Source organism: Aotus nancymaae, unplaced genomic scaffold (assembly GCF_030222135.1).
Source record: "Aotus nancymaae isolate 86718 unplaced genomic scaffold, 86718_ANA_hifiasm-v0.15.2.pri h1tg000059l, whole genome shotgun sequence".
Lineage (NCBI taxonomy): Eukaryota > Metazoa > Chordata > Mammalia > Primates > Aotidae > Aotus > Aotus nancymaae.
The window spans coordinates 20,451,301-20,478,509 of record NW_026988473.1 but is presented as its reverse complement, the minus strand read 5'-3'; the positions used below and the strand labels follow the sequence as shown (position 1 = coordinate 20,478,509).

At 36.6% G+C, this 27,209-nt stretch overlaps 1 protein-coding gene across 17 annotated transcripts in view; it reads right to left on the bottom strand.

The window, feature by feature from the left end:
- Positions 1-27,209, bottom strand: part of LRRC4C (leucine rich repeat containing 4C) — a 1,360,095-nt gene that overhangs the window by 1,099,664 nt on the left and 233,222 nt on the right. Inside the window, exon 1 of one of the 17 annotated variants that reach the window (XM_064365017.1) lies at positions 18,076-18,094. The exons of the other annotated variants lie outside the window; for them this stretch is intronic. The gene's annotated coding sequence lies outside the window, so the exon portion shown is untranslated. Of the gene's footprint in view, positions 1-18,075; positions 18,095-27,209 lie in introns of those variants that run through there. 17 annotated transcript variants of the gene reach the window in all.

The following is a 27,209-nucleotide window of genomic DNA, read 5'->3' as shown; positions in this document are numbered from 1 at the left end:
ATCTCTGGGTTGTACAACAAGGTGTGGGTAATGAGAACACTTTTTCTGGATTGGTTTCATTGATGATTTGTCCCTGAAGTTAGAAAGTACCTTTCCAGCAAGGAACCACTGTTTAAAGTTTTATATATACATATACATACATTGGACAGTGTCTCTGGATGCCCAGAACCCCATGAGCCCAACACTGAAGGGATTAGAGTGGTCTACTTGCTCCAAAAGACCATATCTGATTCAGTCTCCAGATAAGAGCATTGTAAAGACCTTTAAGGCTCATTACACATCATATTGTACGGGAAGAATTGTCAACACTACGGAAGACAACCCCAACAGAGAAAGCATCATCATATTCTGGAAAAGCTACAACATTGTCGATGCCATCATTGTTACAGAAAAAGCCATGAATGCCATCAAGCTAGGAAGAAGAAATTCTTGTTGGAAAAACTGTGTCCAGAAGTTGTATGACATCACAGGACTGACAACTGAACCAATGAAGAAAATCATGAAATGAGTGAGGGGTATCAAGATATGGATCTTGATCTAATTAAACATCAAATAGCCATCACGTCAGAGGAATGAACCAAAGACGTCTTGATGGACATGAGTGCTTCTGAACTGGTGCCAGCCAATGAGGAAGAAATATGAAAGAACCAATGCCAGAAAAGCAGCTGAAATTGTCAATCTAGAAGTGTTCTGGCTATTCAAGACTGATTTTGCCTTTGTTTTAAATGATATGGACCCTTCTATGATACTAAAACTAAAGCAAATGGTGGAAGAAAATTAGTACAATATAGAAACATTTTTAGAGAAATGACACAGCAAAAAAGACAGAAATTGTGATATGTTTTCGTAAAGTTACATAGAGCGTGGCTACTGGTCCTGCCTCCCCTTCCATCTCCTCCATCTCTTCTGCCTATGCCATCCTTGAGACAGGAAAACCAACCTCTCCTCTTCAGCCTACTCATCATAAAGACAAGGAGGATAAAGATCTTTATGATGATTCACTTCTACTTTATGAATTGTAAATATATTTTATCTTCCTTATGATTTTACTAATAAGAGGGTTTTTGCTAGCTTACTTTATTGTAAGAATACAGCATATAATAAGTATAACATACAAAATATGTGTTATTGGTAAGGCTTCCAGTCAACAGTTGGCTATTAGTAGTTAAGTTTTTAGGTAGCCAAAAGTTAAACATGAATTTTCAACTGTGTGGAGGCCAGTGCTTCTAACACTTACATTGTTCAAGAGTCAGCTGTATATGATAATATGAGTATAGAGATATAAAACTCATGATTGTCTCCTGGTATTCATGTCTCTATACCCTCAAGTGGGAATGCAACCTATGACTTGATTCTAGCCCATAGAATATAGCAAGGTAACAAGATGTCTACCATTACATTACCTGAGATTATAATGACCATTTTGCTAGGAGATGCTTTACCATGCTTGCTTTAAGGCATCAATTGTCCATGTTGCAAAGGCTCATGTTACAAGGAACTGGTGCCTTGAGACCCTTAGCTAGCAAGAAACAGAGAATCCCACGCCAGCAGTGCATAAGGAATAAAATGATGCCAAAAAACATGTGAGCTTAGAAGTACATCCTTCTCCAATCAACCCCAGCCAAGACTTGGATTGCAGCCTTGTAAGATCCTGAAGCAAAGGACCTAGTTAAGTTGTGTGGAACTCCTAACCCACAGAAACTATAATATCATGAATTTGTGTTGTTATAATTCATTACATTTATTGCAATACTGTTATATAACAATAGGTAACAAATGACAGATATGGAATATGTACTTGCTGTGATGGAAAGTTTATCAAATGTATTGATCCTAGTACCCGCAGAGGAGAAACAGTTAACTGTGCCTCTGCAGATAAAACTTCTAATTTTGCAGAGCCCACCAAAGTGGTAATCCTCATTAAGACAAAAAAATAACTGAAGCTTTATTTGGCTGTATATTTACCCATCTTACTATGGTGAAGTAGGCAGAGACCTGCTTCAGACATAGTTTCTCTTTTGTTCTCCCGTATTTTTTTTCCTCATAGGCCCCTCCATTCCTTCTGTCCCAACCTCATTTCCCCAGGTGTCAATCTTCTGTCAGCTTTTTCTCTTTAGGTTAACGAATCAAATCACACTGTGTGTACATGCCCTTTGTAAATTGCCCACTAAAGTAAATACTATTTAAATTAGTCTTGTCAGAATTTGGCCTGGTAATTTCACAGGTTCTGACTTTACAAAATACAAACTGAAAAATAATCACAATTCGGCCGTGGAAGAAAGGCATCATTAATTAGTCCACATAGATAAAGCCATTTAAAAAACAGAATTATTAACAGTGCACAAAATGCCAATTCTCTCAATGGCTGTCAAACATGGAGTCATTCAGAAACTGACAATCCATTGGGAAAAGGTCTATCAACCAGATAGGCAAATCTCTTTCTGCGTTTAACTTTAGTAAATTTCTCATCATGGAGATATTTTCCCCCCAAATTATAAAGCACAGAAAATCCACCAATAGCAAGGTGATACAGGTACATGTTGGCTTAGAGATTATATGTCTATTTTCTGTTCCCATGGCAGCAGACACAGAATAATCAATGACATCAGAAAGAGCAGTTTACTTTATGTGGAACGAAAGAAGGCTTTATGTGAGCAATGAAGTAAGCAAATGGATAAAAGTGTAAAAGGACCAAGTTTTTTTTAATCAATAAATCTCTTTAAGTTTCCTTTATCGTGTCTTCTTTTAAGTCAGCATATACACAAAATTGGAGTCGACAAGGTCTCATTTGTAAATGCAAAGTTGGTTTTCTGCATCAAGTCTAATTTAACAAACAGAGAAGCTATGCCTTTGAGAAGGAAGAAAGTCTCATCTACTTTCTGCTCAAGGACCCCTTCTCAATAAAATAACCACTGATGAGATTGTTCTTTTACCCTTCTTTCATCCTTTGATCTAACTAATTTTAAAGTTTGTTGCTTTCTTTCCTTATTTGAACAGAGTAGAATGGGCAATCTTCGTAGTTCTGAGCTCTAATCCTGGTTTTGCCACAGGATGTAACATAATTAAACCTGATAACATCTTCAAGGCTCAGAGTTCTAACTTTTTTTAGTCTTTAGTTAGTTAAGATAGTACTTGCAGCTATAACAAAAAAGTCCACCCCCTGAAAAAAGAATTTTGTTTCTTAACAAAATGTTTTTTCTTGTTTACCTGGAATATTTGCTGAATATTTTTTACTCAAGACTTAGTTATTAACTTTCTTCCTTTTTGTATCTCTGCATCTTTCAGGGCCTTAGAGTCCTTTGCTTCTATCTACCAGATGAGAAAAGGGAATGTGTAGGCCCTTACACTTTGTAACTAGCAGATAAGAGAATATCTGCTATGTGTATATATGCTTAAAATGTATAGGCCCTCACATTTCTTAACTATGTCAATCAGTGTGACACCTCTCATCTCTGCTCAAATTATATTGGCGTGAATAAATCTCATGGTCCTCAAAACTAAAGAGGAACTTAAAAATAGTCCTCAGTGGAGTAGCTATTTCCAGTACCAATTTTATATTATGGAATTGTAAAACATATTATTGGTGGACAGCTAGACATCTCTTCTGGGAGATGATCTCTGATGCCTCTTCCAGCTCTGCAACGACGTGCTATTATGATGTGAATCTTCTATCCAAAATTTAGACATTAAAAAAATGTAAATTGAGAACTGAAGAGACATAGAACTAAAGAAAATTTTTCTAAATATTTCTCCCATGAATTCTCATTAAATGCAGATATAAAATGGATACTTCAAGCTATCTATTAAAAAATTGAAAGAAATATCCATGAAGATATAATTATATACATTGTGGAATACATGGAAAAATAATCAACACATAATTTTATTATCAATAATAATTTCTTGTGGCAGCTACAATTTGGGCAACAATCTAATAAGAAACTAATCAATTGTTTAATAATCATCTATTATGTGCAAAGCACTATCCTGGGCATAGTGGTAAAAATAAGATGAAAGCAAATACTTTTCTAAGTGGGTAAAGTATCTCATTGAAAAAGCAAAATAACACCAATGTGAACTAAAAACATAACACATGAATTCCAGAAATAAATATTATTTAATGGACTGGACCTGGAATATTTTTATGGGAGTAAAACTTACAGCCAGGCCTTATGGTATAGATAGAGTTTGAGAACGTAAAGATGACCTATTTTCTTAAGTTCAGGCCACCAGTGTGTTAATCTATTACTTCTCCAAAAAGTAGACCAAAGGAATAAGAAGTTTCTTTCTATGGTGATTAGAAAATTGTGTATCTGCACACATAGTTAATATTCTGTAACAGATTTGTTAAATTTTCTTATTTGAGTATTCCTAGGTTTCATGATTTGTTAATTTAAATGGGCTCTCTTTTCTGAGTTTTAAAGTAACATCTATTGCATTGGCTTTGTTCTTAAGAAATATCATTAATTCCATGATATTTATAAATGTCAATTGGAATATTTGCAAAATGTACTACTGTCAGTGAATGAGCACCTCTTCCTAATGTTTACATAAAATCTAAAGACATTCTCCCTCAAGTCAGTGTATGTGTTCCTTGATGATCTGGACGTTTTGTTTGAAGAGAAAAACATAGAGTTAGGCTGGCCACTCATTTTTGAGCAAAGGAAAGCAACAATCACATTTAAAAATAAAAGCAGTTGTTAGAAATCAACTAGACTAGCTCCATTTTCTAGATGAGGAATAGAAAGTTAAATATCTTATCCAAAGGCAATCATCAACATAATAGCAGTGTGATGATAAGAACTTAAATCATAAACTTACACAGTGATGATTTGCAATTTTTCAAGTGGAGTTTATTAAACTCAATATTTAGGCTATAGGACAGATTTAAAGAGTAAGAGTTCATTGCTAAATAGAAGAAGAATCAATACTTGATCACTGATAGCTGCCCATTACTTATGAAAAATCTTAATTTGGGCAGTTCTATAATGCATAAACGAATATATACATAAATGCAAGAATGAATAGATGGATAACTGCGTGGACACGTGAGTGGATAGATAGATGAATCGATGGATGAATAGATAAATGGATGTAAGAATGAATGGATTGGTAGGTTGATATCCATCCTGCTCATGTGGGATGGGTCTGTTCATGTGATTCTCCAAAATTACTGAAGTTTTTATTTCAGGTTACAACTCAGCTTCACCAGGGATGAAAAATTCATTTACTGCCAGGATCTAATTAATTTTTAGTAACTCCTGTTCCAAATTTTCTGCAGGTAGAAAACTAAACATCTGATATAAGATCTTTATTCCCATGTCAGGCACAATGGATTGAAAGGAAGAAAGACATTAAAGTATTAAAATGGATTTTTATTATTTAGTTTGAAATTCCTTCTTTGGTTTCCCTGGACTAAACATTAAGAATAAGAAACAGAGATACTGATAGGAATCAAGGAATTTCTTTTTTTTTTTTTGTTGAGACGGAGTTTCGCTCTTGTTACCCAGGCTGGAGTGCAATGGCGCGATCTCGGCTCACCGCAACCTCCGCCTCCTGGGTTCAGGCAATTCTCCTGCCTCAGCCTCCTGAGTAGCTGGGATTACAGGCACGCGCCACCATGCCCAGCTAATTTTTTGTATTAGTAGAGACGGGGTTTCACCATGTTGACCGGGATGGTCTCGATCTCTTGACCTTGTGATCCACCCGCCTCGGCCTCCCAAAGTGCTGGGATTACAGGCTTGAGCCACCGCGCCCGGCCTCAAGGAATTTCTATGCATGGAAGTACCATTTTGCTAAGACAGCAAACAAGTTACAGCTACACTTCCCTTCAAGTGATAAAACTGCAATAAAGAAAGAATTTTTTGTTGTTCCCGTTTGGCAGTAGATTCATCCACAGATCTCTAGACTCACCAGCATTCTTCATGGATACAACATAAGACACACTATTTTAGAGGATAATCCCTTTAGCTGATAAAGCCCAGATTCAGATATTTCTATTTCTAAGACATGCATGAGACGGTGGATTCTGATGCCTATCCTGACATTTAGGAAGATAGGCTTATCGTTTTATTGAGCTCTGGAACCTGGCTGGTACCATGCTAAAAAATAACTGCTGGAAAATAACGAGAAAGGAAAATCTATTTGCTTGTCCTACACATCACTGTGCTCTTTCTCTAGAGGATTTGCAGGTGTGAAATTATTCCCCAGAGATACTCAAAGACATCAAACAACACCTCTTTTAAAGAGAATCTGTAGAACCTCCTGAAACTCTTTACTAGCGAAATGTAGAGATAGAGCTTATTTTTTCTCCAGAGACAGATGGAAGTTTTTCATTGACATGAGATACTTCCTTCTGCATTTTCCCTAATAGGTGATGAATTCCCAGGTAGTCATTATTCTCCTGGCCTCTTTCAAGTTACTTCTTTCAAGATTGATTCTTTTCAAACTCCTTAAAATAGGGAAATAACATTGTCATTTTGGTCTTAGTTTGCATGGTAAGAGAAGAAAACAATGCCAAAGTCGTGGAAAGATGGTAATAGATTGCAAGCAAACAGCTCACAATGCCTGGTATCTAGTAAGTGCTCAGTAAATGAAAACTAATATCAATAGCAATAAAATTCACCACCACCTCCTCATCATTGCCATCACCTCTGTTATCACTGTCACCAGCATCGTAAACCCAAGATTATTCTATCATTTATTCTAACTTAGAAACAGAAATATAAACCTTCTGTGAAGAAAAAAGCTAGGTGGGATTTAAAATGCTATTTTAAAGCATATTATTTACTTAGAAGCATCTACATCAAAAAATAAAGAAGAATAACAAACTGTTATTGCTATGGATAAAGCCATAGATTATTGAACCATTAAAACCATATTATTCTTTCATTGTATGTGATTTAGTGACTGATTTCTAGTCATGAAATATATGCATTTCTCATATATCACTTTAAGATTTTTTATGTTCCTATTAAAAATGTATTATGGTGGAAACCTATATGACTATGAATAATTATAACAGTTACCCAGATTAAAAACATAATTCTAGGTATAAATAAAATTATTCTCGTTTTCCAGGAAGTGAAAGTAAGAAAGTATTTAACTACCTTTTATCAATATTTTCAGGATTCAGAAAATGTCAAATAAACACAACTTTGACTGTAAAATGAAGCATTTGCTTCGAGGAGGGATGTAAGCATTTGAGAATGTAACTACAAATTGGAATCCAAACAAAGAGAGAATGTGCACCCAGGTCCTCCGTGTTAATGAGCTCTTCCTACAAGAACAAGAAATATGGAGGGGAGAGAAACAAAAGGATGGAGGAAAATAGAGAAAAAAAAAAACACTCAATTTTGGTCTGTGGGAAAGACACTCCATTTTTATGATGACCTTCTTTAAGATGCACTAGTTTCTGATATATTGGTAAGGAGTGTGATTTCTTTAGAGGAATCTAAGTTGCAGTGAAATAATCAGAAGACGAACATGTATTTGAAACCTCACATAACTATAAGGAGGCGAAGCAGGTCTCCTGGGAGTGCTATATTTATTGAAAAGTTCATGAACTGTGTATTGAGCAAAATTTAAAACTCAGTAGTCTTAACTGGTTTTAATTGTTTTATCCACATAAAAAAATCTGTTCTAAAAGTGAAAGGTACTAGTTGCCTTTGTCTATTGAAGCATTAAGCCTTGATAAGTTCACTCAACAAGTCAGTGTTTCATAGCTGGATTTAATGCCCTTGAATGGCTATATAGCAATATAAAAGACAAGTATATCAGCTATCATATATATATATATACACACACACTCTGTGAAAGTATAATAAATTCTCACAAAAACACCCTTTACACAGTAAGGCACTTAGTAATCTTCAATGCGGTAATTCAAGAGGTGAGTATTCCTGAGTTTGTTCAATTCTCAAATCATGTCTCCAAAGATATAAGGTATTTTAGTATTCTCATCACTCTCAGCTTTTGGTGATTTATTTTTAATAATCAGAAAATGTATAGCTGCAAACATTCCATCCTTACACTACAATATGCAAAAACGGGGAGTGTCAGCCTTCCTGTGTATCTGTCAGGGAAAAAAGAAAATCTAACAGTATTCTGTAATACGATTCCTCTTGTGGGCAGTCTTGCAAATTAGTTGAATAGGGTATTTCTGAGCACTTCCATATGCAGTATTTTCCCCAAGAATACAAAAATATAAAGGATTTTGAAAGCTATGGTAAAGAGTTTTAATTTTATTCCAAATAAAGTGGAGACTTTTTAGGTTTGTTGAACACCCACTTTGGCTGCAATATCTGCTAGAAAATTTCACTTAGAATATTTAATTTCTTATATCCTCCCATGAATGAATCTCCTCCCATAGACCTCTACCCTTGCTTATGAAACTCCAGCCATGCTGGCCTTTCTGTGATTGCTAAAACACACCAAAGGAGTCCCAAGTGCAGAAATTTTACACTAGCTGGATCTTCATTCTGCAAAGTGTTTTCACAGATATTGTGGCTGACTCCGTCTCAGAATTCTGATCTCAGCCACAAAGTCACCTCTTAAGTGACTAAGACTTTTCAGGAAGTCCAGATAAAATACATACATTCCTCACTTCTTAACATCTTAAACATGAATAAGCCAACCTCTGTGACCAGCTCAAGATCATATAGCTCATGAGCCTAAATCTCCTTGGTCATTTCATTGTCCTATTTACTTTTATGAAAAATTACGTAAAAAAAACCATGTTGTTTCTTGTGTGTCTCTGTTCCTTATCCCTGCTCGACTCTATTTTTAGTTATCTCATTTCTGAAATAAATTATTTGTTCAATTCTTTGACATACATTTCATCAATTACATCGCAATCTTGGTAGAGATTGGAATGTTGTTGATCTGGGTCTTGTTTATTGTTGTATTTTTGATCCTCAAACAATGGTGACAGCAGGTACTAAACAATTTTTGACAAAAGAACTATATACATAAATTATTTTGAAATATGTTAAAATCAGAAGATGCTCTGGAAGTAAAAAGGTATTATTTCTCTCAGTCTACCAAAGTTTTTTACAGGTGTTCAAATCCTAGCAACTTCTGTCTGCATTATTGCACCTGACTACAATTATATCTGGTTCTGCATCTTCTTCTTCTTATTTTGCTTTTAGAGGTTCAGTCAGAGACTTGATCTTCTCCAGAAAATAGGAAGTTTCTTTGGCATCCTTTTTCAACAAAAAATTTACTTTTTTTAGGTAATGTTAACCTACCTACTCCTGCAAAAACAGAGATAGAACTTGCTTTACCAATGATGGAATAGGTAGCTATGTGAAAATATTTCTAGAACAGAGTACCCACCATGCCCTGGGCTTAAAACCACTGTGTTTTCTCCACCACCACCCAGTTTATCTGTGCCAAATTGTTATTCTCTGTGGTCAAAACATGGCTTTCCCCAAAACCATTTTCTTTTAAAACAGTATTTCTGAAATTGACAAACTGTGAAATGATTAACACTCAAATTTGAAACTTTTTATTTGTCAATTTATTTGCTAAGTTAACTAAACAGACCCAAAGAGAAGAATGTTGAAGTGGGGATGGATAGATGAGGGGATGTGATAAAGAAAACCCAGTGGGAGATCCCAAATTTTCATATATGAAACTTACATGCATTTTATATAGCAAGCACCAAATTATTTCTCAATTTGCATGTTAATTTCAGGTGTGTTTAAATGGAGGAACTAAAAGAGATTATAAGAGACACAAGACTAAAAGAGACTTTTCTCTCCCTACAATGTGACCCTGTTGTCACACCTCCCCTATTTCAAAATCTACCCCCTGCTAGGATTGCACGGTGGGTTGAAAAGTTTAAATGGTTGTAAATACCTGTAAAACAAAGGGAAAGACTCTGAAGATTTGACATGTGCAGTGTAAGAGTCTCTATTTAAAGAAACTGAACAGTCGCTGAAATTAACCTAGAAGGTGCCTCTTATTTGGAGACATTTAGGGAGCTCATGTTCCCAAAACCAATCCCAACGTGACACCTAGTGGCGACTCTAGGCTTAACCCTTCAGGTACTGACAAAAATACCCATCCTACAAGGTTTTCAAAACCCTTGGTCCTGTGGCTCTAATTTCACTTTTGTGGGAGCAAAGCTCACTATTTTATAGGAAAATTAAATTACTAGAACAGAGTCTTTAAAGAAAGGTGTTAAACCATAGTTTTGAAGATGTTGTCTAAGCTTCCTTTTTTTCCTGATGTGTGAATTGTCTCCTGAGAATCTGTGAAGAATCTTCCCCACTCCCACCAAACATTTGCCTATTTACAAATTCAAAGATCTGAAGCCCTTTCTTTGGTATTCTAAATAATATTTTTGACTCTTTCATAGGTGATAAACACCTCGGAAGATTATATATAAATTTTCTTTTAAAGACTGTAGCATTGGTATTTTCTTGATAAACATTAATTATTCAAAAATATCTATACAAAAATGAGCCACATTGGTTCTGTTTGCTTGCATGCATTTTTAGGGGAGTTCTAAACTGCGTTTATGCAAGCACCCAGGATAGGATGCTTCTGACTGATCTACCTTCTCTCTCTCTCTCTCTCCCTCCCTCCCTCCCTCCCTCCCTCCCTCCCTCCCTCCCTCCCTCTCTCTCTCTCTCTCTCTGTCTCTCTCTCTCTCCAGCAAATGCAGTCTAGGTTTTAGGGAAAAGTGAAAGTAAAGTTGAGTTTTGACAATCAGTCCCCCTAGGAGCCTCCTTGTCTCAATCTTAATGCCTCATTATTTTACTCCCAATCCACCTCCAGAACTTATTGATGTCCTCTTTGGAACACCATTTCTTCCTTGACTGGACAATGTCTAATTCTTTATTTTCTCGCTGATAAACTAGATAGCCCTAGTAGGCTGATAGAAAGCCCCAAAATAATACGTTTAGATTAGAGATGGTCTTGTCCAAACAGGTTTCTGCTAACCTTGACTCAATTTTTTCTGTTTGATGTAGAGGAGGATTTCGGGAAATGATTTGGATCTTCTGTCATCTCTGCATTATGCATCCATATAGAATCAGGACCAGCTCATCAATTTAAAAGGGGACTTAATTCAGCTGCTCCATTGAAAGTTTAACCCAAAACCTGAAGCTCTGTTGTATTAACTATATAATTATTCTCTTTTATTATCTGTCATTTACTGAATATTCTCTATGTATCAGGCCTAGCACTAAATCAATTTACATACATTATCTTAGGAATCTTTATATGAGCCCTAAAATAAAAAAAGCTCTTTTACTCCCATTTTAGATAAAAGACAACTGGGATTCAGTGATTTGCTGAATATCCTTCAGCTTGTAAATAGCAGAGCCGAGACTGCAATGCTTTTTGACTCTAACGCGTTTGGGATGAGCCTCTCTTTAAATATTAAGGAGTTTGAAGTGACAAGTTCATGGTAGAAAGACAAATTTAACCCAAACAACTATTTAACAATAAATGGAGTCTGCCAGAGACTCAGAATATATGCACATATGTACACATATTTGATAAATGTATAGTATGTTTGAATTATTTGGTTCTAATTACTGGAAAGTCTTGCTTTAAAAACTAATCTCTTCAGCTTCTTGGGCTATGTTCATCATAGAAGTTCAGTCACATCTACTGTTTTATCTTTCTTTCACCTGTTTTCTTGAGGATAGGAAATAGACACTTGGACAGACAAAATGGGTGATTTTAGATTTTAGTTTTCACTATTTAGATTTCACTATTTAGATTTCACTCAGGTTCATATATACTTGAGGGCTGTATAACAGAAATCTAGACTATATTGAATATAAACGCTTTCATTTTGACAATCTCATCTAAGATGCTGAGGAGAAGGCAGTTGCTTTGGTAACAAGAATTCAAATACTGGACGGTTTTAAATGTAGAATTATAATTATAAGCCTGATTTTTTTCTTGGAAGTAAAGAGGAAGCAATTTTTTTTTTTTTCTGAAGCTATTGGTTTTAGATGACTAACATTTAAAATAAATTGCAAACTTTATTTTGATACATGCAAGAGTCCCTGCATTCCACATTCGAAGAGACAGAGTCTACAAAGCTATTGCCACTGAGGGAGATTATAGTGGTTAAGTATAAACGTTCTGAAGCCAGATTGTCTATTACAATCTCAGCTCTACAACTTTGTGGGTTACCTTGGACACCACAATTGACCTCTCTGTGCCTCAGTTTTGTTTTGTTTTGTATCTGTTGAATGTGAGCAGCTAATGAACTAATCTAGAGATAGTCCTTAGAATGGTTTGTAATAAAGTAAGGAATCAAAGTTTAATATCGGTGTTACCATTGCTGAGAACATATCTATATAGAAGACGTTCACAGCCCAAAATGCCTGCCCTTCAAGACAGTCTATGAGAGGATGTCTTAGGGAAAAGTCACTGACAGGTTACGTTCATGAGAAGTAGAAGGCATTGAACCAGACACATCTTGTTCTTTTTCTTCTTTTCCTTTCTCTCTGTGAAACAGCCACATGCAACTGTTGGATCAGAATGAGACCTCATTTTTTTTTCTCCAGATTATAGATGGCAAAACTAAAATAGGTCCTCTTGAGATAATATTTTTGAGTGTCCAACTGGTGGAGACAGGAAAAGCAATTTCAGTAAGACAAGAGCCTTCAAGAACAGATTTGGAGAGAAAGTATTATCCTGGACTTCTAAAAATAGAAGAGCCATGATGCATACTGCAAGGAATTAAGATTATCCACACAAGCATTTTATTGTTCAGTGACAGAGGAAATTATGAAATATATAAGACAGAGATGGTCCTGTCAAATCGCAACCTGGCACTAGCCTACAGAAACCAGCATAGCCTGGACTGGGCACCATATCTTGCTTTGAACTCTTAACCTCTTGGCTGTGGTATGGTTGTTGCAGAAGCAAGTTGCTGCTAAAATCTTTACACAGTGAACAGCTACCAGCCAGCCCAGCACTTACCTAATGTACAAACCCAGAGACTGTTAGTCAAGCAACATGACTTAGATAGAGACATCGCTTTTTTTTTTTTTTAATAGGAAAGCAACAGTTCTCAGACTTATGGCTTTAAAAGACAAAATCTATTTTTCTTCAAAAAGAAGTACACCCCTAGAGTCAGACTCTGGCTGTCAGTAGAACTTTTTCATTTATGCTTAATCTTTATTAATATTTCTTTTAATAATGCTAAAATATACTGAACACCTTATATGCTATTAGTTTTTGTTCTGTTTTGCCTTTCTTTCTTCCTTCCAGTGATATTCATTGAGCACTTACTATGTGCCAGGCACTATGGAATATAATAATGTAAAATTCGGACAAGATTGTAGCTTCAATATATCAGGGAAGAGAAGCAATACACAAGCAGTCAGATAAATAAACAAGATAATTGTAAGGTTTGACATGTATTAAAGGGGTAAGGTATGAGGCAGATCATCCTGGAGTATTGCCCACTTTGGATGAGATAGTAAGAAACGGTCTTTTTGAGATGATTTTGAATAATACCGTTTGAAAAGGCTCACCAACCCTGTGGAGATCCCAGGTAAAAATGTTTGGTACTTGTAAATATGTGCGAAATCCCTGAATATATTCAAAGACCCTGAGGTGGGAAAGGGCTTGGGATGATCCAGGAACATAAAAAAAAAACAAGTGTGACTGGAACAGAATGAACAAGGGAGTAGTGATTAGAGATAAGCTAGAGACTTAAACATGGATAGATTGTACAGAGCCATATAAGAGCATGGTGATGAGACTGATACTTATTTTAAAAATGATAGAAAACCAATGAACAAATTAAGCAAGGCAGTAGTATGCATCTATTTACATTTTTCTCTGATTATTGCATTACCCATTTAACATTTTGCTGTTAAATGGGTAAAAATGGAAGCTGTGAGACAAATTCCAGGGCTTCTGAAACCTTCAAGGCAGGAGACAACATTAGCTTGTGGAAGACCATTGTACTTAACCTTACACCAGATACACAAGGAGATATTATATTTTCTCCCTTTTAGAAACGATTAAACAAAGGCACCAACGATTGTAGCTTCTAAATGATAGAGTCAATGCCCTCAACCCTGGAACAATGTGGCTCAGATATAAGTTTGTTTGTTTTTCCCAGCAGACTCTCAGACTCCTGCCTCTTCAGTGTGTTTGGCCAAAACCTTACAATAAGCTTCAGGAATTGCTATCACTTAGTGATGCTTGCTATGGACCCAAGGGTGCTCCAAGGGTTTCCCCATACATTAGCAAACTTAACTTTCATGACAACTCTGTGAAGCAGATGCTATTATTATCCTCATTTTACAGATGAGTAATCTGAGTCTTAGAGAAATTAAAAACTATTTAATAGTAAATGTCAAAGGCAGAATTTAAACCAGGAAAGTTAGCTCTGGAGCCACAAAACCATGCATTTCACTCCTAAACTTTTTAAGAAAAAGCCTCTTTAGCTGGCCAGTGTTTCTACGTTGAAGTAGTATACTATAGACATGTCAAGGAAAACTATCACCATTAACCCCTTCAACTTCCAATTGAGATAAGAATTTATATACAACATAGAAAGGCTTTTTATGGCAATTTCATAAAAATGCTAAAGATTAGTCAGGGCTTCCCACATCTCATAAAGATGAGAACTTCAGATGAGAACAAGGAAACATTTCTAAAAGAATGTGAACAAAAGATATATTTTTTTAACCATTCTCAAGTCTGAGGATCAACATTTCCACCAGGTTGGCTTTTTTAATACAAATGTAAGAGGAGACAGATTGAAATGCCAAACTGAATTGCTCAGTGTTTTAGAAAAACTTGTTTCTCACGGGCAGCCTCAACTCAAAACACGTAGGATATCTTCTGAAAAATTTCAAAAAGTTGGATTTGCAGAGTTCTAAATTTAATCAAAAAAGTCTAATATTCCAACACAACCAGAGTGACCTACAAAAATCCTCCTTTATTTTCTGTTAGGGCTCTTGCAGCATCCCCTGAAAGCTCAAAAATCACCTTGAAGAGCTGTAACTTTGCTCACAGCTTTCCTCCTGTATCTACTGTGACCTTAACCACTTGCTTTAGAATTATTCTGCTATTTTCAAATGCCCTTTGAGTGCCCCAGGCCCTACCACTTTGATATGCAAAATTTAGCTAATTTAGGCTTTGCAAGGACACAGTTTTGAATCCTTTGCTCCAAAGCCTGAGGATCTTAGTGTATCAGAGAGAAGACAAGTAGACACAGATCTTAGGTTTTTCCATCTTCTAACTATTACTGCTAATAATACCTATGGACTATTTGGGGTTTTCCAGGTATAATCTCACTTAGTCCTCATAAACTAAGGAGAGAGCTGCCATTGTCATCACCATTTATCCTAGGAATGTTAATGTAACATAATCAGATGACAACACAATTAGAACCCTAGCTGTCTGACTAGAGCTTTTCCTATTATCTCATACCTACATTAGAAGTACATATGATGCTATATACTACAAATATATATTTTCTGATACAGCATACAGTAAAATGTATAAATTAGCATGAAGTATAATATATAGCATGTATTCCTTATAAGCATATTTAATATGCTTAAAATGCCAGTACCAATTCCTTTCTTCTTCCCAAAGGATCCACAACATTCTGTGCATTATATGCATAGAATATATGTTTTCAGTCGAAGAAGCCTAAAGGACTCAAGACAGTGGTTTTCAATTCCGGATGCAAATTTATAATAATATGGGGAGCTTTAAAAAAGTTGTTATGCCCTGTCCTAGCCTGGAAGACTCTGATTTCCTTGTTCTGGGGTAGTGCCTGGATATGAGTCTTTTTTTTAAATTCTTTTCTCCCTGTCCCCCTAGTGATTATAAAGATCCAGGGGGTTGAAAAATAGTTGCTCTGAGCCAATTAGCATAATCTCATCTATTATAAACTGAATTTCCTCCCCACCCAGAAATAAATTTATTGAAACTCTAACCCCCAATGAGCATATGGAGATAACACCCTTAAATGGGCAATTACGGTTAAATGAAGTAAAAAGAGTAGGGCCCTAATTTCATAGGACTGCTGGCTTTGTAAGAAGTGGAGTAGACACAAAAGATCTCTCTCCCCCGCCCATCTCCTCCACTGCCACTCTCCCGCTCCCTTTCTTTCTCTTCCTCTGGCTTTTTCTCTGCGCATGCGCAAAGCAAATGTCCTGTGAGAAAATGGCTAGAAGACAGCAAGCCAAGAAGCGAGGCTTCACCTGAAACTATTCCCGCTGCTACCTTGATCTTGGACTTCCAGCTTTGAGAGCTGTGACAAAATACATTTCTGTTGTTTAAGCCACCTACTCTGTAGCATTTTGTTTCGGCAGCCTGAGCAGACTAATGTAGATTTTAGTACTGTGAAACGGGGTGCTGATTTAACAAATATCTAAAAGTGTGGAAGTGGCTTTGGCCCTGGGTGGTGGGTAAAAGCTGGGAGAGATTTGAAGTGCGTGCTAGTAAAAGCCTAGACTGTCTTTTAAGAGACCAGTAGTAGAAATATGTGCGTTAAGTGATTTTGGTGAGTGCTCAGCAGGAAAAGAGGGGAGCTGGAGAGAACGCATCATCTTAGAGAAGACATATATCACCAGGAACAGAATGTTGGCAAAAATATGAACATTAAAGGTGCTTCTTGGACGTCTCAGACACAAATTGGAAACACGCTGTTAGAAACTGGAAAGAAGGCAATCGTGATAAAGTGGCAGAGAATTTGACTAAACTGTGTTCTAGTGTTTTGTGGAAGGTGGGACTTGGAAGTGATAAAATTGGATATTTAGTTGAGATTTCATACAAATTGTTGAAATTATGGTTTAGTTTTCTTTTACTGCTTATAGTAAAATGAGCGAGAAAAGATGATTGAAGAAGTTATTTAGCAAAAAGGAAACAGGACTTGAAGAGTTGAATAATTCTCTGCCTATGCATGTTGCCAAAAAATGAGAAAGTGTGCTCTGGATTAAACACATAGGGTGAGGCTGGACAATTCATAAATCACTCTCTCTAAAGAGATTACCCACAGAATTTAATCAGCGGTCTTAACTGAAGCCAGAAATAGCACTGGGATTATACCAGCAGAAATACTTCCCACTGGGGCTACCGGGAATAGAAACAATACTACAGAACAAAAGAAAATTGTCAGGCTTCTGAGATCCTTCAGAATGGGACAACAGGGCTACCTGAATGGGAACATGTACTCCTTTTCAAGAATGGTAGAATGGTACCCAAGACAACTCAGAGATCATCTGGGCTGCTATTCCAACTGTAAACCCAGCAGACAAGCCTGTTTTCTCCTCAGCTTCAGAGGATGGAGCCACCTCCTTGGTTGTAATGGGCCAGGATGATGTACTGGCCAATGCCTCAAGGGCAAGGCCACTGCTCAGGGTCCTGGGGATAGGGCACCCCACAGAACTGAGGGGACAGGGTCACCATGGAGAGCTGAGAGGATGAGGCTGCTGCAGCTCCTGTGGGCTTGAAGTGCAAAGAGGCCAGCCAGAGGGGATTATTCTCAAGCCTTAAGACCAAATGAACAGACACGGGGACCTACTTGAAAGGGAAGGCGGGGAGGAGGAAGAGATTCATAAAGAAAAAAAAAAACACCTATCAGGTACTAAGCAAGTATTTTCGTGACGAAATAATCTGTACACAAAACCCCTGAGTAACAAGTTTACCTATATAACCAACCTGCACATGTACCCCTGAACCTAAAATAAAAGTTTAAATATTAAATATATATACTAATGTTAAAAATATATACAAATTATATATATCAATTATTTTAAAAGATCAAATGAAATTTGCCTTGCTAGATTTTTGACTTGTTTGGGACCTGTCACCCTTTCTTCTTTCTGATTTCTCCCTTCGGGAATGCGATTGTCTAAATTATGCCTGTCTCGCCATTGTATTTTAGAAGCACAAAACCAGTCTAGTTTCACAGGTTCACAGTGGGAGAGGAATATTAGTATGAATCATACCTCAGGTCTTATCTGTATTTGATTTAGATAAGACTTTGGTTTAGATTAGCCAGGGGTAGTAGCACATGCCTGTAATCCCAGTGGCTCGGGAGACTGAGGCAGGGGAATTGCTTGTTACCTGGGAAGCTGAGGTTGAACCATGATCGCACCACTGCACTCTAGCCTGGGCAATAGAGTGAGACTCTGTATCAGAAAAAGAAAGAAAGAAAGAGAGAAAAAAAGAAAAAGACTTTGGATTTGGAATTGATACTAGAATGGGTCAAGACTTTTGGGACTGTTGGGAAGGGGTGAATGCATTTTACATGCAATAGGAGCATAAATTCTGGGAGGAGAAAAGGTAAAATGTTTTGGACTGAACTGTGTCTTCCCAAAATTCATGTACCGAAGCCCTAACCCACAATATGACTATATTTAGAGATAGGGTCCAAAAGGGTTACGGTAAGCAAGGTTAAAAGATGTCATAAGAGTGGGGTTTTAATCAGGTAGGACTGGGGAACTGTGAGAAGAGCAAGACACAGGATATTCTTTCTCTCTCTGCATGCACACAGAGGAAAGGCCATGTGAGCGTTCAGTGAGAAAGCAGGTATCTGCAAGGCAGAAAGAGGCCTCACTTGAAACCAACCCTGGTGGCACCTTGCTTTTGGATTTCCAGCCTCCAAAACTGTGAGAATATAAATAAATTTGTGTTGTCTAAGCAATGCAGTCTGTGATATTTTGTTACAGCAGCCCAAGCAGATACACACCAACCCATAATGCCATTATGACTGATATGGTTTCAGTGAGTCTTCACCCAAATCTCATCTTGAATTGTAGCTGCCATAATTCCTACATGTTGTGGGAGGGCCTGTGGGAGATCACCGAATCATGGGGGCAGTTTCCCCCATACTGTTCTCATGGTATTGAATAAGTCTCATGAGATCTGATGGTTTTACAAGGAGTTTCTCCTTTCACTTGGCTCTCATTCTTTCTTGCCTGCCACCTTGTAAGACATGTCTTTCTCCTTCTGCCATAATTGTGAGGCCTCCTCAGGCACATGGAAAGCTGGGAGTCCATTAAACCTCTTTTTCTTTATAAATTACCCAGTCTTGGGTATGTCTTTATTAGTAGCATGAAAATGAATTAATACAATGGTCCTTTAGTCGTAATGGTTATTGTGGGCCATGGGTTGGTAAAGATATCTAGTTATCTGAATGTGAACATAAGGCTCCAAATCCAGACATCGTTGGTATCTATTCCTCTGCCCTTCAAGAAACTAACCTAAGAACAGAGCCAAACAGAAGCAAAAGAGCTTCAAAGGCTGTGGAAAGAAACCGAACTTCACAGTTTATCATTCACATGCATTTAAATCAGCAATCCCCAGTCTCTCTGGTTTCAGGGAAGACAATTTTTCTACTGACAGGGGCTGGGGGTGGATAGTTTGGGGATAAAACTGCTTCACCCCAGATCATCAGGCATTAGTTAGAGTCTCCTAAGGAGCACACAACCTAGATCCCTTGCATATGCAGTTCACAGTAGGGTTGGCCCTCCTATAAGAATCTAATGTTGCAGCTGATCTGACAGGAGGCGGAGCCCTGGCGGGAATTCTCACTTACCTACTACTCATCTCCTGCTGTGCGGCCAAGTTCCTAACAGGCCACAAACCAGTACAAGTCTCTGGCCCCAGAGACTGGGGACCCCTGATTTAAATGGTAGAAAGAAGCTATACTTAGAAAAGACTGGGGATGGTATTGTAATAATAGGAGTTACAAAATGTTTATTAATTACTCCATGGCAGGGTGAAGACCAGAGTGCTATCATCCCCTAGTGAATGCTATCAGCCTCCCTGTTGCAAAGAGGTCAACTAATTTCATCTTTTTGTTTGTTTAATTTAAGATGAGAACAAAGTGTCTGTCTATGAGGAGTGGAGGGGAATGGGGGAGAAGTTATAATGTCCTGGCACCAGAGATAATATTGAAAGTTTAAAGAAGGCATAGTTTTCCCTTCCACAACAGTTTTTTTTCCAATCAATATTATTTTTATCTTGGGTTTTCCCAGTGAGATATATGATGTTTTGAGAATATATGTAAAGAAAATAAAATATAAAGATAGCTACTGTGTTAAGAAATTAATCAAGGCTGCAAGACAGTGATGATTCAACTTTCCTAACAAAAGGTAAAGCTGAATATCTTTCCAATAATCTAACTGTGTTTAAGCACAACACTTTTTAAAATTATTTTTTTCTTCAACTTCTATTTCAAGTTCTGGGGTACGTGTGCAGGATGTGCAGGTTTGTTACATAGGGAAACACGTGCCATGGCATGTGCCATGGTGGTTTGCTGCCCACATCAACCCGTCACCCAGGTATTAAGTTCAGCATCCATTAGCTATTCTTTCTGATGTTCTTGCTTTTCCTACCCATCTCCCCAACAGGCCTCAGTGTGTGTTGTTCCCCCCACAGTGTCCATGTGTTCTCATCATTCAGCTCCCACTTATAAGTGAGAACATCCAATGTTTGGTTTTCTGTTCCTGCATTAGTTTGCTGGGAATAATGGCTTCCAGCTCCATTTATGTCCCGCAAAGGACATGATTTCATTCCTTTTCATGGCTGCATAGTATTCCACGGTGTTTACATGTACCACATTTCCTTTACCCAGTCTACCACTGACGGGCATTTAGGTTGATTCCATGTACATAACACATTGAAACACATGTAAAACATAAGGCTTTAAAAAGGTAGAATGCAAGTCTTTAAAAGGTAAACATAAGGCTTTAAAAAGTTGTTATACTGAATTTAATGTTGGCTTTGCTGAGAACTAGGTTTATGACCTGGGACCTTTTGTTTCGTTCTCTGTGTAATAAAGGTAATAAAGTTTACCTCGTATGATTTTTGGAGGATTAAATATGTTAACATGTTAGAAGTGTCTAGAACAGTGCTAGAATAGGGGCATCATAAAAGTGATTTTCCTACTTCCTTTCTCAATTCTTGTGTTTATACTTTGGTTACGAAAAAGTAAAAGTCACTCTGAAAGTCAATTTCCACATATTATAAACTAAATAGTATAAACAATTCTAATAGGTCTATTATGGGGTATGTGTTAATTACTCCATGAAATGATGTGCTAACATATCAAGTCCTATGATAATGTTTGTGTCTTTTATGTAAGATTATGCAGGGAAATGGACATTAATGCCCATCTGGAGACCTTTTCTCAGAGAAACATCTCCCTTTTATAAATAGCTGTGAGGCTAAAGAGATAAAATGTGACAGTGTTAGCAAACTCATTTTAATTTACTTTAAGTATAATATAACTGTATGTCTAGGTTTACTCCTTGAGTCTTCTCTACCACATAGTGAATGGGTCACAGCAAAAGATTTAGTGCTACAAATTTAGAGTGACCATATTACATTCTTTGAGCAGCAAAGTTGCTAACTCTCAAAGTTATGCAAGATTAAATCATAACAGACATCACATGTTAGAGAGTTAATAGATCCATGCATGCTATAACAAATAAAATGAAGGATAAATATGTACTTCCATACACACACTCAGCACCCTTCACATTTATCTGCTGTTTGAATTACTCCAGGGCTATCCCAACATCCTTAATGAAATCAGACATAGACCAAATTACATTCTTTTAAAACTGGAACAATCACACATCAACTTGCATTAAGTTCCTCCCTTCCAGATCTAACTGGTGCAATATAGAACTCTGAAAGCACATTTTGACCTCCATTTGTTATTCTCATTTGTTCATTCTGCTATAAATTTGATTTGATCTCATTATATTATCCTTTAAAGTACTAAATCTTTCATTAGTAAAAAGACGCATGAAGCTTTTAGACTAAACTGTTTTCCCATTCTCTTATTCTGGTCTGTTAGAATTTGTTGTCTGCAAGTCTGTGAATTTCTTGCCTGCCATATTTAGCTAGGAAAAGCCTTGAAATCTGTTTTCAATCAGAAAAAATGGACAGCCACACTTCCCTCCAAATAAGGATATGAAGGACTTCTTCAATCACCACTGGCAGTCTACTGTTAGAATGAGTTACAACCACAACTGTGACCCAAGAGAGAAGACAACAACCTCTACTGTTGCCAGGCTGCCAGGTGCTAGTGACTCCCACAGGTACACTTCCAGGTCCTAGAAAACTGATCAGATGTGTGTCAATGACCGCAAACACCTTGCCTGGTTCTTAAACAATAAAAATGAAAAAGAGAACAAAATGTATAATAATGGCTGGCAACTACCTACACTTAAAAAGATACATGCTTGGCCAGGTGTGATGGCTCATGCCTGTAATCCCAGTACTTTGGGAAGCTGAGGGGGGTGGATCACTAGGTCAGGAGTTCAAGACCAGACTGTCCAATATGGTGAAACCCTGTCTCTACTAAAAAATACAAAAATTATCCAGGCATGGTGGCACATGCCTGTAGTCCCAGCTACTCATGAGGCTGAGGAGAGAGAATTGCTTGAACCCAGGGGGTGGAGGTTGCAGTGAGCAGAGATTGTGCCACTGCATTCCAGGCTGGGCGACAGAATGAGACTCCATCTCAAAAAAAAAAAAAAAAAAATAGATAAATGCTTAAGTAAATTGTGGTTCACTTAGTTAAATATACTCTGAAGTCATTAAAAATAGAAGTGTTTATAAAGAATGTTTAACATGAAGAGCTTATGATGATAAATTGTTTAGTCATAATTTTCCCCTTCATTTCCTATGTTCATTCTAAATTTCTATTTTTGATTCATGAAAAAAAAATATATATATACATACACACACACACACATCACATTTTGTATAACAGGTTTACTGAGATATAATTTATATGCAAAAAAATCACACTTTCTAAGTGTAAAGTTCAGTGGTTTTTAGTAACTTTACAGAATTGTGCAATGATTACCGATCTCTAATTTCAGAACATATTATCACTTCAAAAAAAATCCCAGCCGGGTGTGGTGGTACATGCCTGTAATCTTAGCACTTTGGGAGGCCAAGGTGGGTGATCTCCTAAGGTCATAAGTTCAAGATCAGCCTGGCTAACATAGTGAAACCTTGTCCCTAATAAAAACACAAAAATTAGCCTGATGTGGTGATGTTTGCTTGTAATCCCAGCTATTCGGGAGGCTAAGGCATGAGAACTGCTTGAATCCGGGAGGGGGAGGTTGCAGTGAGCCAAGATTACCCTTGCTCCAAACCCTGAAAACCACTAGTGTACTTTATTATTTCTGTGAATTTGCCTATTTTTGACATTTCATGCAAAATGGAGTAATAATATGCAGACTTTTGTTTCTGGCTTCTTTCGGTGAGTATAATGTTTTTAGATTTCATCCATACTATACTCTGTATCAGTACTTTCTATTATATAGATGTATCATATTTTGTACATCCATTCATCTCTTGATGGAAATTTGGGTTATTTCCACTTTGGGGCTATTATAAATGATGCTGCCATAAACATTTATGTATAATTTTTTGTGTGGACATATGTTTTAAATATGAGAGGTATAAGCTTAGGAGTAGAATGTCTAGATCCTATGCTAACTCTACATTAAACATTTTGAGTAACTGCTAAACTGCTTTCCAAAGTGGTTGCTTCTTTCACAAGCCCATCTTGTATGCGCTTGAAAACAAACGCGTGCGCGCGCGCGCACAAACACACACACACACACACACACACACACAACCTTATTTAATAAAAGTTTCTTACACTACCTAATTTTGGCACACTGTAACTGTGAAAGCAACAGATATTTTGCCTTCTTAAAAAGCAAATATCTGAGCTATGGCATTGCCGTTTTATTGCAGCAAGACTTAGTCCTTGCAACTGTTCATTTTAAAAAAGATTCATTTACTCAACACCATTGTAAATTTAAACAAAATTGGAGAACAGAGAAAGAGCTGAAACATTACAGGGAATTTAGGACACAGACACAATAGAGTAGTGAGTAGATAAGTGAAATGACCACTAAGCAATCAACATTATCTTTGTATGTTTATGTCAAGAAGGAAAAACGCCATTGAAATAAACAACTTTGAGAACAGTAAATGTCCCAAATTAGAGTTTAAAAATAGACTTCAGGATAAAAATGATATTTTTTCCCTTTAAATACATTCTTAAAGCAAAAAAAAAAAAAAAAAGGTAGGTAGAAACTGAAAATAGATTGCACTAAGTGCTAGCTTTTCTAACAGCCCAGTGTGTGAAAATCCAGCTGTTCTTTTCTGCTTCATACATTAGCAGTAATAATGGTAAAGATGATGCCTTCTTTATTTGCTGACAGTTGTGTTGATGATGCAGGAGGCAAAATAGCATTTCTCTTCTGGGCAATGTTAATTATGGAGTGCTGACAGGAGTTCAAAAATAAATCCAGATTCTTCAAGTTAATGCCCCACATCAATGTAGTGTGAAAAATGTAATACACTGACAAGCATAAGGAAAGGGCAGATTTTGCACCATCTCCTCTTTCTCAATAAGGAAAAAAATTCAGAGTGAATTTTAAAAATTCAGAGTGAATTATATTTATTAAAAATAATAAATTATATCAGAAAAACAATTTAGATGCCTGCCTATCTACCTTTTAATTTATAGTGCTCACTTGATTCTTGAACTCCTGGCCTCAAGTCATCCACCCATCTCGGCCTCCCAAAGTGCTGGGATTACAGGCGTGAGCCACCACGCCTGGCCTGTCACTTGATTCTTTAAGACTGAAAGAATATTCAAACTTATGCTCCTATTTTAGACAATATGACCGAAGCTCTGAGAGAATAAAAGGAATGGGTAATGAGTGGAAGAATACAAATTTTATTCCACGTTTTTATCTCTTCATCTGATACTACAACATCTCTCTTTTTCAGGCCAAATTTCTGATCACGGCCCATCAATTTTAAGTTATTTATATGGACACTGAGTTTTGATTTCCAAAATTTTGACCATAGAATGAATGAACCATAACATCGTTTAGTTCTTCAGATAGTGCACACATGTTCTGTTAGAAATTAATTAATGAGACTAACTTAAAATAGTCAGAACACTTGAATTTTCTTTCTAGCATTTAGCAACTCTCTGGTAAGTACTGTCAAAATATATAGAAGCTTCAATAAATATTAATTAATCTCCACTATAATTTTTAAAGCAATAATTTAAAAAATTCTATTTGAATTAAAGTATAATTCAATATGTGTGTTATTATCTTAGTACTTTAAAAATAAAGAAACCAATAGTCATGCCCCTTAACTTGCCCGAGGTCAAACAAGAAAATACATGTGTGTATTTTATACTCAAGTCTATCTGAACACACAGCCCTGTTTTTCAATAATGCTATCTTGAGAAAGAGTATTTAGGTTTTAAAAATGTTGTGGTCCTTTGAACCAGTAATTTTGTGTAGAACTGTATTCTAAAAATATAATAAAGAACATGTACTATGATTTAGCCACAAGAATATTTATATTAATATTGGTCATAGTGCCAAAAATTGTTATCAATGTAGTGACTAAAAGGGCTTGATTAAATTAATTGTGTTGGGGGATGGTGAATAACGGGAGGTTGCTTGTTGGATGCAACATGCATTCCTCCAGTGATGAATACATTAAAGACACTGACTTCACAACAATGCAATAAATCACTGTTGCCATATTGTACTTCTACCCTGCATTAAAATATTTTAAAATTACATTGATTGCATTGCATTCACATAGTAGAATAGTATGCAACCATTAAAAATGTTGTAGTAGAAAAATATCTATTGGAAAAATAATGCTAGCACACACAATTTTCTTAATGAATTCCACTTAACCTGTGAAGCTTAATTAAATGTTATTTTGGTGATATATGTTCTCATCCAAATAAAATGAGGCCTACTCTTCTCTGTGCTCCTCTAGGTCTACACATAGGGCATATGGTATTATACTTAATTATTTGGGTATGTGTTTTCCCTTACAGACTATGACTTCCTCAAGGTCAAAGAACCAACGTTAGTCACCTTTGTTATCCCACCTATATCTACTAGAGTGTATAGTGCATAGCTAAGAGAAGATAGTCAATAAACATCCACTGCAAAAATAAGTGAACAATCCTTGTCAGTATGTTCAACTTACTTTATTTAAGGATCACATAGAAAGTGATAAGGTATCTATGGTTTACCGAGGAAAACTTCCATGCTTTTTTACAATGAGAAGAAACAAATCCCTTCATTCTAGTTAACTTTGATTCCACCTTGCTGCCTTAAAGACAGAAATAGGTACTAATCTCTGCACATCTATGATGTACTCACTGCACACGATCCTGTGATGCAGCACTCTGGCAAAGGCCTGAGCTAAGGCAGGGATTTTAATGAGAATTTTATATATTTCTATAGGATACAGCAATAGGCTTCATAAAATATATCTCTTAAAACTATCTTAAAAATGTTTGTAAACGTCTATTTTATGTTTGTTTATTCTCTAAGGATAGAGTCCTTTAGCTATACGCTCAGAAAGTCATTGGCCAAAACGTTTAAAGAATAATAGATTCTATGTTGTTTTCAATATATTACCCCAAATCATCTTAACTTTCATATGTGTATGTCACTTGTTAAGTCGAAAATTTTGTTTTTGTTTTCATCTTCAAGACTGGGGTGAGCTGACTTCTTATCAAAGCCCAATAAAATGCAGTTAATGGGTAGACACATTCATTATTCTTTTCTGTAGACATTACAGTACAGACCCAAGTACTTCCAACAAAATTACAAAAATTCCTCTGGGAATGAGAAAACAGAGTTGCTATATGCAGTTCACTGAAGATAAAGATACTTCTCACCCTTGGCATCTGCACAGTCAGTATTTTCAAATTATCTAAAGAAAGTCAGAGAGCAGGTCATTGGGAAGAAAGTCAAATGGATAAGGGCCAGGAAAAGAAAATCAGCAAGAGAGGAAGTTTACAGAGGCCCAAATCAGAAGACTGCCTTCAACTAATACTGAAGAAATCTTCAAACATTCTTGAAGTCCAGTCAAGTGTTTATATGTGTTTCTATATAGAGGTCTAGCTGTATTTAGAACTCCTACATTTTCCATGGCCTGAAGGAATTTCCATTTATTTGCTATGGTACTTTTTTTCTCTAGCAGGACCATCACAAACTGGGGTTTAGCCCTGTACCTACAACAGTAGATTGGAAATTTTAGTAAGGAAAAATCACCAAGTGCTAATCTTATTCAGCTCCCTCTGCTGAATCACGTTTGTGTGCAAGGACCGAACCAGATGAAGTTTCAGAGGTGCAATTGGCTCACTGACTGCACATGCC